We start from the raw sequence: 8257 nt of genomic DNA on the forward strand, positions 1-8257 counted from the left end.
TAATCATCAGAAACACGGTGTTAGTTAATTTTCTAGGTCATTATTCAAGATCATTCTTCTACCTTTTCTTTATTTTTCTCTGGGCTGCATATTAGGCCTTCATTCTATTCCTTTTAGAAAATTTCATTCACTCATTGGCTTCAGCTACCATTTAGGTCCTAACAAATTCTAAATCTAAGCCTCTACCCTCACCTGAGTTATATATTCAAATTGCCTATTGGGCATTTCCATCTATTATTCTCTTTTTTTTTTTCCACAACAACTCTTTTACCTGGCTGTTTACCATCTATTATTCTCTTAACACTTTTACAACTTAATATACAGAAAACCAAATATTATCTCCTCTGCACATTCCTCTCCCAGTCTCGAATGTACTCCATTTGTGCTTCCACCCTTGATTCACACAATCACCCACCCAAATTCAGACCTTGAAGAGGTTGTGGCAGGTGACTAAATTCATTGATTTTGGAGCCAGACTACCTGGGTGTGAACTCTACCATTTATCAGCTGTATGACCTTGGGTAACTTTTTTTTTTTTTTTTTTTTTTCAGATGGAGTCTCACTCTTGTTGCCCAGGCTGGAGTGCAATGGTACCATCTCAGCTCACTGCAACCTTCACCTCCCAACTTCAAGTGATTCTCCTGCCTCAGCCTCCTTAGGGGCTGGGATTACAGGTGCTTGCCACCACACCTTGCTAATTTTTGTATTTTTAGTAGAGATGGGGTTTCAGCATGTTAGACTGGTCTCAAACTCCTGACTTCAGGTGATCCACCGGCCTTGGCCTCCCAAAGTGCTGGGATTACAGGTGTGAGCCACTGCACCCGACCAACCTTGGGTAATTTCTTAACCTTTTTGTGCCTCAGTTTCCCCATCTGAAAATGGAAATTATAATACTTCATAAGGTTGTAGTGAGGACTTAATATATGTCAAATGTGTAGAACAGGGTTACATGATAAATGCTATGTAAGGCTATTTATGAATTTTGACTCCTTGCTTCTCATATCTATAGAATTAGGTAGTCCTGTAGATTCTAACTCTGAAACATTTCCAACTCTAAAATCATTGTCTTTTCTCTATTCCCACTGATGCTGCCCTAATTCAAGCCTCTGGTATATTTTACTGAAATAATTGTGATGGTCTAGCTAGGTCTCTCTCTCTCTCTCTTTCTTTTTCTCTTTATAGCAAATGTTTTATTTCTAGAACCCAGAACTGATTTCTTTTTTCTCCCAGCTTTAAATTTTTTTTCAAATCTTTTGCTTACCCAGAACTGCACTTCTACTTTTTCCTGGAAATGCTTCTTTCCTGATACTTCCCTGATCTGACTGTGTGGTTCTAATGAGAATGCCCCTTTCTCTAATATTCCACAATGCTTGGTCCTAGTTGAGAGCACTAGGTGAACATGTAACTCAGCCTGTCCCAATTGAAACCCTTCTCTTGGATCTCTTAAAGTATAACTGCAGGGAAAAGTGTCAGTCTCCCTCTTATGTTGAAACTGGGACAACAAAGTTTGGAAATTATAGGCAATCACATTTCCTGCCCTGTGGAGACAGCTGAAGAGATGAGAGGTGGAGGGGGAGTTTCCTGGCGTTTAACCTTGTGCTATCAGCTGACTCATAGTCCATCTGCACTCCAGTCTTCCTCATGTTACATGGGTTTTCTAATAAATTCCCCTTTTTCCAAATGACTTTGAGCTGGATTTCACACCCTTGCAATATTTCTGATGCATACTTAGAGCTTCATATTCTGTTGATAGCCACTTTGAAAATCATAACACGCTTTTATAATTTTACCAGAAATTCAAAGAATTTTAAAAAAGGTATTCATGGAATTGCAAATATACGCATGAAAAGAGAAAAGCAGTCCCTGAACTGCCTGACTCCCAGATAGGCCTTGGTGTTCTGTTGAACATAAACAATCTCACAGAACACCAACATCAAACAAGGCCACTCTGTGACCGTGAGGAAGTGGGGTCAATGCCCACCCCCCCAACATCTTGTCTAAATATAGACAAAAGTCTGCAAAACACAAAAAAATGTGAAACATGCCCCTATTCTGGCTAATGTGAATAACTTCTGTTTCTTTACCATTATAGCATTAACCTCCTTCATTCCTCCTGCTTTATAAATAAAATTTATTAAAATACTAACTAAATTATGGGATTGCCCCCACTTCCTGACAGCATTTTATCCAGAGCAAAGCCCACTTCCTTGAACCCCACCAAAAAATCTCCCAGTAAAAGCCCAAATCCTATAAGTCCCTTTTAACACCTTCTTACTCAGACACCCACAGTTACCTATGGTGTGGTTTTTCCCTCCCTGAAATGAGCAACTACAGGTGTTCCTGGTGGCCTTTGGCTGGAAGGCATTGACACATAGAACATTTAAAACAGTTTGCTGTATTTTTTTTTTTGTTAGATTTAGACTAATGATACAAAGTATATTCTGGACACAGATCTGAGAACTTCTAGTATATAATTATAGTTATAATGGCTGATAAAGCAGTTTTTAATTTTCAATCCCACATTATTGAAAGAATCACAAAAGACAAAAAGACAAGATGAAAGGCATTTCCTGAAATACATTGGTACTGCAATCTAAATTAGATAGCACTTTGCTTCTAAAACCAGAAAATAATATTTCTACTGCATTAACCAGGAACCTGGAAATGTAAAAGCCACAGTCCCAGTTCATTTTTATTAAAACCTGAAGGTGGCAGTAAATTCCTACAAGACTTAGGTGCCTAGGTTAGAATTTGTATTTTTCCTCCTAATTACTCAAAATGGTATAGTGAGACTTCAGTTGTATTTAATCCTATTGCATACTAATTAAGAGATATTCAGGAAGAAGATAAAGTTTTCTACACAAGGATTACATTGTTATTATTCTTTATTAGCTGAAAATAATTCACCATGTAAAAGGCTTAGGAACATTGTAACTGATTATATGCTTTAGAGTTCTTGTAGAAACAAAGTATATGTAATTAAACAAAAGGGAACATGAGAAGTTTTAATACAGACCAAAGTGCTCTGAAGGGATGTGGCAGTAAATATAATCATCCATCAATATCCTCAGGGGATTGGTTCCAGGATCCCTGCAAATACCAAAATCCATAGATGCTCAAGTCCCTTTTACAACATGGTGTAGTATTTGCATATAAACTATACACATCATCCTTTAATTCATCTCTAGATTACTTGTAATTCTCAATATGATGCTGTGTAAATACTTGTTATACTGTATTGTATAGGAAATAATGACGAGGGAGAAAGGACAGTACATGTTCAGTACAGATTAAACTCTTCATTTTTTTTCTGAATATTTTCTATCTGTGGTTGGTTGAACCTAGCTGATGTGAAGCCCACAGATATGGAGGACTAACTACATCGTTTAAAATTATCTACTAAATCAATAACCATGTTGTAGATTTTTACCCCACATTTCTCCCAATTTTATCCTCAAAATTATTAAAATCAAATTTTGTATGGTTGTGTTTTTACCCAATTATCTACCATAATCAATATAATCTCTAGAATATTCTTAATCAGTGATGACTTTACCGATACTATAGACAATTTACAAATGGCAAATTAATAAATATTAATTCATACTGGAAAATGAGTTACTTTGTTGATCTTTTTATATGAAGATCTAGAACTAGTTTCATAGTTTCTTAGAGAGTAAACATTATCATTGGTGCGCTGAATTATATCCAAAGTTATAGTAATGTTTTAGTGACCTCAATATATAGGCATGAGATTATTAGAGCTTTGAGAATTGGGAAGCATAGGATTTTTATAATAGTTTCAGATAAAAGTTAAACAGGAGCGAAAGGGAGACAGACATTGAGAGAATGAGGAGGAAGGAGAGAAAATGGCATCCACAGATTACAGTGCCTACAGCCAAGCTGCAGTGCAGCAGGGCTACAGTTCTTACACCGCCCAGCCCACTCGAGGATATGCACAGACCACCCAGGCATATGGGCAACAAAGCTATGGAACCTATGGACAGCCCACTGATGTCAGGTATACCCAGGCTCAGACTGCTGCAACCTTTGGGCAGACTGCCTATGCAACTTCTTAGGGACTGCCTCCTACTGGTTATACTACTACAACTGCCCCCCAGGCATACAGCCCAGCTGTCCAGGGGTATGGCACTGGTGCTTATGATACCACCACTGCTACAGTCACCAACACCCAGGCCTCCTACACAGCTCAGTCTGCATATGGCACTCAGCCTGCTTATCCAGCCTATGGGCAGCAGCCAGCAGCCACTGCACCTACAAGACCACAGGATGGTAACAAGCCTATTGAGACTAGTCAACCTCAATCCAGCACAGGGGGTTACAACCAGCTTGGCCTAGGATATGGACAGAGTAACTACAGTTATCCACAGGTACCTGGGAGCTGCCCCATGCAGCCAGTCACCGCACCTCCATCCTACCTTCCTACCAGCTATTCCTCTACACAGCTGACTAGTTATGATCAGAGCAGTTACTCTCGGCAGAACACCTATGGGCATCTGAGCAGCTATGGACAGCAGAGTAACTATGGTCAACAAAGCAGCGATGGGCAGCAGCCTCCCACTAGTTACCCACCCCAAACTATATCCTACAGTAAATCTCCAAATCAATATAGCCAACAGAGCAGCAGCTACGGGCAGCAGAGTTCATTCCAACAGGACCACCCCAGTAGCATGGGTGTTTATGGGCAGGAGTCTGGGGTATTTTCTGGACCAGGAGAGAACCGGAGCATGAGTGGGCCTGATAACTGGGACAGAGGAAGAGGGGGATTTGATTGTGGAGGCATGAGCAGAGGTGAAAAAAAAAAAGTTAAATGGGTCCTACATTAGGTGTGTAATAAAACTAAGTAGTTAATGTTGAGAGAGATAAATGATGCTGATCTTTTAAATATCTTCCTAGGACTGTGCTCACACAGGAATAAATATGCAGCTTTGGAATTATTAATTTATGCTGGGTGTGGTGGCTCATACCTGTAATCCCAGCACGTTGGGAGGCTGAGGCGGGAGGACTGCTTGAAGTCAGGAGTTTGAGACCAGCCTGGGCAATAAAGCAAAATCTGTAAAAAATAAAAACTAGCTGGGTGTGGTGGCTCACACCTGTAGTCCTAGCTACTCAAGAGGCTGAGGCAGGTTCAATTGAGCCCAGGAGTTCTAGGAGGCAGTGAGCTGTGATCGAACCATTACACAGAAAGAATTTATTAATTTGAATGATCTGAATTTTCAAGATGTTATTTCATTCCTCCACTTAATTTTATTTAACTTCATTATAAACCCAAGTTCATATATAAAGTAATAAATGACTTTATGAACCACAACAAATGCAATTTTAATTTTAATAATTCAGGGCTGGGCGTGGTGGCTCATGCCTGTAATCTTAGTACTTTGGGAGGCTGAGGTGGGCTGGCCACTGGAGTTCTGGAATTTGAGACCAACCTGGGCAACATAGAGAAACCCGGTAGCTACAAAAAAAAAAAAAAAAAAAAAATACAAAAAATTAGCTGGGTGTGGTAGCATGCGCCTGTGGCCTCAGCTACTTGGGAGTCTGAGATAGGAGGATTGCTTGAGTCTAGGGGGCAGAGGTTGTAGTGAGACCAGGTTGCGCCACTGCACTCCAGCCTGGGTGACAGAGTGAGACCATGTCAAAAAAAAAAAAAAAAAGTGTAAAGTTAGAAGCATATATGACATATACTTATTCCAGAAATACACCTATTACAAATACAAGATTTCCAAAACAGTTAATTTAATTTTTTATTTTGTTATTATTTTTTGACACAGAGTCTCACTCCATCACCCAGGCTAGAGTGCAATTGCGTGACCTCAGCTCACTGCAACCTCCACCACTCAGGTTCAAACGATTCTCCTGCCTCAGCCTCCCAAGTAGCTGGATTTATAGATGCAAGCCACCATGCCTGGCTAGTTTTTTGTATATTTAGTAGAGAGGGTTTTGCCATGTTGGCCAGGCTGGTCTTGCACTCCTGGCCTCAAGTGCTCCACCCGCCTTGGCCTCCCAAAGTGTTGGGATTACAGGTATGAGCCATTGCACCTGGCCAAAACAGTTAATTTTAATATAACAATTATTCTCAATAATTATAAATAACTACCCCATTTCATTTTCAAATAGTGTATAGATTTGTTTTGTTTGTAATACTTAAAATCACGTAGCAAAAGTTGTCTTTTAACAGTAGATTCTGTGTAACTCAGAGCTATTCTAACTTATGGGGTATCATTTCCATTTTGTCAGTTGGAGAACATAATAGTAAGTATAGCATAACTCCCTGTGTATCAGTTTAAAACTTAGTACATACCAATGAAATCTGCATGACTTCGTAATTGCAGACTAGTGGTGGTGAACACTGGCTGCCAGCAGAGGGCACTTTGAGGTTTTTAATATGTTAGAATTTCACACCGATTGTGGCCCAAGATTTTAGACCATTTGTCTCCAAACTGTTTTCCTAAGAGTAAAGATATTTCTAACATTTATCAATTCCCCATGATTTCCTGTCTCAATTTATAAACTCCTGTGCTCTCTGGGAAGAGATAAGGTAGTCTAAAAACAAACAAACAAGCGAACAAATAAAAACAAAACCCAGCCACAGTTCCCAGCTGTCACCATGAACAGGTGTGAGAGATGGTTCTGTGTGTTGAAATCAGAGAGGTTGCAACCTCCCTGGATTTCTTCTCCCAGCCCCATTCAACTCCATGGCCACTGTCAGCAGTTCTTCCGTAGCCATCTGAAGGGAACCCAGGAATAAACACCTGCAGTTTTAAATGGTCTAATTGAGTCGATGAGAAGGTCAACAAAAAAGGAAAAAAGTGAAGCTGAAGAATGCCATTTGGCACCAAGGTAGCCTTCTGGATGATCTAGGGGAGTATTTTTCAAAAACTCCAGACTGGAGTGCAGTGGTGGGATCTTGGCTCGCTGTAGCCTTTTCCTCCTGGGTTCAAGTGGGTTTGAATCCCTCCCTAGTAGCTGTGATTACAGGCATGCACCACCACGCCCAGCTAATTTTTTTGTGGGAGATAGGGTTTCCCTATGATGGCCAGTTTGGTCTTGAACTGGCCTCAAGTGATCCACCCACCTTAGCCTCCTAAAGTGCTGGAATTACAGGCATGAGGCACTGTGCTGAGGCTAAGGCAGGCAGATCATCTGAGGTTGGGAGTTCGAGATGAGCCTGACAAATACGTAGAAACCCCATCTCTACTAAAAATACAAAATTAGCTGGGCGTGGTGGTGCATGCCTGTAATCACAGCTACTCAGGAGGCTGAGGCAGGAAAATGGCTTGAACCCAGGAGGTGGAGGTTGTGGTGAGCTGAGATCATGCCATTGCACTCCAGCCTGGGCAAGAAGAGGGAAACTCCACCTCAAAAGGATAAAATAAATAAATGAATAAATAAATAAATAAAATCTTACAGTCTTCTGATACTTCCTTTTTTTACTCTACATTGTAGCTAAGATTCGTCTATGTCATTGCATATAGCTATAGTTCATCCTGTTTTATTGCTATAAGCACTATAATTTATTTATCTATTTCTTTGTGAATATTTAGGGTGTTTCCAGTTTTTGCTGTTAAGATCAGGATTTGCACATGTCTCCTGGCATATATGAGAATTTTACTTGTATATAAAGCCAAGAGTAGAATTTCTGTATACATTTGGGTATACTAATATTTAACTTTATAGGATAAAGCCAAATTGTTTTACAAACTGATTCTTCCCATTTATACTCATACTAGCAATAACAGAGATCAATATTTGTTCACATCTTTATCTCACTTTCCCAGTTCTCTACCTTCACTTTTCAAATAAGTTACTTGCACTCAAATGTATGTCTTATGATTTGCTACCAAGGGACAATTTTGTTCAGAGATGAAGCAGCCATATTTACTTTTTTTTTAGATGGAGTCTGGCTCTGTTGTCCAGGCTGGGGGTGGCATAATCTTGGCTAACTGCAACCTCCACCTGTCGGGTTCAAGCAATTCTCCTGCCTCAGCCTCCCAAGTAGCTGGGACTACAGGTGCCTGCAACCACACCCAGGTAATTTTTGTATTTTTAATAGAGACGGGGTTTCATCATGTTGGGCAGGCTGGTTTTGAACTCCTGACCTCAGGTGATCTGCCCACCTTGGCCTCCCAAAGTCCTGGGATTACAGGCATAAGCCACTGCTCCCAGCCCATATTTACCTTTTTATATCATACTAATTGGCTAACAAGAGGCAAAAGTACTAAGTGGGATTTATGAA

The 8257-nt window shown here is 40.1% G+C and overlaps 1 pseudogene; it reads left to right on the plus strand.

Moving 5' to 3' along the window:
• Positions 1-3569: 3569 nt before the first annotated feature.
• Positions 3570-4948, plus strand: LOC105728612 (RNA-binding protein EWS-like; annotated as a pseudogene).
• Positions 4949-8257: the final 3309 nt, after the last annotated feature.

Source organism: Aotus nancymaae, unplaced genomic scaffold, assembly GCF_030222135.1.
Source record: "Aotus nancymaae isolate 86718 unplaced genomic scaffold, 86718_ANA_hifiasm-v0.15.2.pri h1tg000062l, whole genome shotgun sequence".
NCBI lineage: Eukaryota > Metazoa > Chordata > Mammalia > Primates > Aotidae > Aotus > Aotus nancymaae.